At 37.0% G+C, this 3320-nt stretch overlaps 1 long non-coding RNA gene across 1 annotated transcript; it reads left to right on the top strand.

The window, feature by feature from the left end:
* Positions 1 to 1826: 1826 nt before the first annotated feature.
* LOC141139151 (uncharacterized) lies at positions 1827 to 2829 on the top strand. Its single transcript, XR_012243726.1, has 2 exons — positions 1827 to 2158; positions 2649 to 2829. It is a non-coding gene; the product is annotated as an uncharacterized lncRNA (long non-coding RNA).
* Positions 2830 to 3320: the final 491 nt, after the last annotated feature.

Raw genomic sequence — 3320 nt, 5'->3', positions numbered from 1 at the left:
TAAATAAATAATACCTTGATAAGTGATGGCAAATTAAAGTACTCATTGGAGGGAAAGTCTGCTTGTTGGATTTCTTGACAGATACCTTCAGCAGTAGAAGTCTCGGATAGACAATTTGGGAACTGATTTGTTCTTCAGTTGCAGCGAGTTTCCAGGTATTCTGTCCTTTTTCTCATTGTTTTTCAGATTGCGTTGTGAAGTATTTCAACTGTGGCAAAATACAACCGAGAACTACTGACAACACACAAACCCCGCAAGTACAACAGCAATGAGTTGTCATTTGGGGGTTGGGATATTTTTCTGGATTGATTTCAACAGATTCTTGCTGATCGTAAGATGGATTTTCCGTGAAAATCTCAGCACTCCTGCAGAAGACTTCTGAAACTTGAGCAGTGTCCATATTTTTGTAATGAGGAACTACAGTATATTTAGTTCAGTTTGCCTGTATTGTCTGATTTGTAAATGATGAAGTCCTATTTCTATAAACAGTACATTTAGGAAATAAGGCACAGGAAAAAGGACACTGTACAGGCAGTCCCCGAGTTACGAACACAATTAGGACTGTAGGTTTGTTCGTAAGTCGCAACACTGCGTTCGTAAGTGTAACTGCTGCCTGTGCATGGATGTGGGATGTTCCAGGCACTTATGTTATCTGAAGCATAGTACCGCAGTGTGGGATGTGTTCGGAAGTGCTCGAAAGTTTGTCCAGGACCCGCGTGGAGCACAAGTGGCCGGCAATTGAGGCCGTTTGTAAGTAGGAGTCGTTCGTAACTCGGGGACTGCCTGTAGATGTTTAGTAGGAAATCTAATATTTTAGGCTGAGTACAGCCATTTTAGTGTAAAGAGGCTTTAATACTATGTTAATATCCAGGCCAGCTTTACACAGGTGATAGTTTTGTCCAGAATCTATAGTAGTTTGTAAAATTGCGGTTTTACACATCAGCTTACATTTTGTGAGCAATATCTGTGAATGCAGAATTCTTATTCAGGAGCGATAAGATGGCTGATCATGTGTTATACTTGCGAGATCTATTGCTTGTTGAATCAACGTACTTATAGAGAAAAAATGGACTATATCGTCATCATAAAGGACTGATCACATGGAAGATCTACAGCATGAAGTTTTGGAGACCAACCTACGCTTTAACCAATTGTGGGGTGTTGAGAATCCAATGGCTATGTAACTTGTTGCATGATTGTGCTTTTGTAGGTTGTAAAGACTTATCCCCCCTTCTTTTTTTCTTTTTTTTTTTTTATAATCATTTTATAATTTCCTGTTTTTTACTATTAATATATGAAAGATCGTGTTAATTGTTGATTTTAGGGAGTTTATGTAAATGAGGTATTTTTCATGATTTTTTCCCTAGATTACATGTTCAAGATTGTAACTAGTCCAACCCTAGGCCTCCACCTTACACCAGATACCCTTGTTGCAAGTTGTTCTGGAGTCTGGTAACATGCAAATATTTGTATGTTTATTCCTGTCAACTTATAGCTTCCTATATTTCGTATCGCATCCTGGGGAAGATACTGCACTCTTAAATGGCCAGGCACAGCTTTTTGGTAAGCAGGAGAGCGATCTCAGAGTTTTTTGGGTGTCAAGAAATAGCCAAGCATTCTCTATCTGGTAAGAATACTGGAGTGCCTCCCTTGCAAAAAAAATGAAAAAGCAACTGCCCACTATATATTAAGTATCTAATATAGAATCTCAGTGTAAATCCTCAGTGCTCTGTAATTCAATATAACATTGAACTATATTTTTGGAAGTTATATATATATATATATATATATATATATATATATATATATATATATATATATATATATATATTATGTAGTAAATCCAAGTTAAAAAGGATTGCAGGACTGATAGCCATTAGTCTTAATGTTCCTGCAGGAAGTTAACCTCATAATGTGCTATGTCAACAAGAACTGCCCTTAAGAAATGTGATACATTTTATTTATGTGCTGGGCACTATTCTAGATTATATAACCTGTAGACTTTCCAAGTGATCAGTGAATGGTATCCTTAACTCAGCGTTGCTTTATTTGCCTGGGTCACTAGTTAACTTGTATTGTTACCACCCACTAGTGAACCTTTTAAATCCTTCTAAGCTGCTTAATTCTTCAGTCAAATCCATTTGGATTTTCTTTTAAAGTGGTGTTCCGGCCGAAATTATACTTTTTAAATAAAAATACCCCTATAAGCTTAATGTATTCTAGTAAAGTTAGTCTGTAAACTAAGGTCTGTTTTGTTAGTTTATAGCAGTAGTTTGTTATTTTATAAACTTACAGCAGGCTGTGGCCATCTTAAGTGTGGGCATCTGAAGCCAGACTGTATTTCTTCCTGGATCTCATCCTTGCAGATCTCGCACATGCTCAGTGCAGCACAAGCAGTGTAATAGGTTTCAGGTCAGGTTTCCATAGCAACGGCAGTGTCAGGAAGTTGCCGCCCCTTTCCAGAAGGCATTGCAAACAGGAAATGATGCGATGGGCCGCGGCCAGGGAGGAGGAAGTGAAAAATGAATACAGCAGATATACAGTAGGTGCTGAGAAATTTTTTTTTTTAAATATCCAATTCGTTTACAATGCACAGTTTAGTGAGGGATGCTGAAGAGTTGCAAAAGTGGGTGGAACTCCACTTTAAGTTTCTTTCTAGGCATTTATCTGTGTGGTTTTCTGATGCCTCTTCAGAAAATGCTTTGAGAGGTTTTCAAGTAAGATCTTTCCTTGCTGTTTTTGTAATTTGTAACCCATATGATTCATCATCTTGCTATATTATGTGATTGTACAAATACTTTTTTCTGAATTAAAATTTTTACAGATGAATGTCTTGTTTCAACATCTTTGTTAAAGGTCATTGCATTTTGCTCATAGGTGTGTGTCAGACATTGAAGTGGGCCGGAAAAAACTGCAGAGTGTTCCAGAGTACTGTATTCTGAAAAAGGTTTTGTTAAGTAGTGTTGGTTTCATTTATAATAACAAACTTAACAACAAAATTGTGAACTTTGCTTTTGTGGACAGACTTTACTCAATATTCTATTTCCTCAAAGTGAGGATGTTTACTTGTGAAAACTTCTGGTTTCATTTTGTAGGACAGGTTACTCAATCTCAAGGAGAAGAGAACAAGGGTATTATCAGCTTCTCTGGCAGATGAGTACTAAAAGATCAACAAACATAACTGTCTCAAAGACTTCTGCAAACAGTAATGTAATGGTAATGTGTGTGAACACTTTTTATCTTGCGTCTTTCATCCTCTGGAGAATTTATAGCAAACTCACTGCATGTGGTATACTATTTAGTGTTGGTTGTAAGATCAC

The sequence above is a fragment of the Aquarana catesbeiana genome, linkage group LG04, assembly GCF_042186555.1.
Source record: "Aquarana catesbeiana isolate 2022-GZ linkage group LG04, ASM4218655v1, whole genome shotgun sequence".
In the NCBI taxonomy this organism is placed as follows: domain Eukaryota; kingdom Metazoa; phylum Chordata; class Amphibia; order Anura; family Ranidae; genus Aquarana; species Aquarana catesbeiana.
This window is presented reverse-complemented; position numbering and strand designations above follow the sequence as displayed.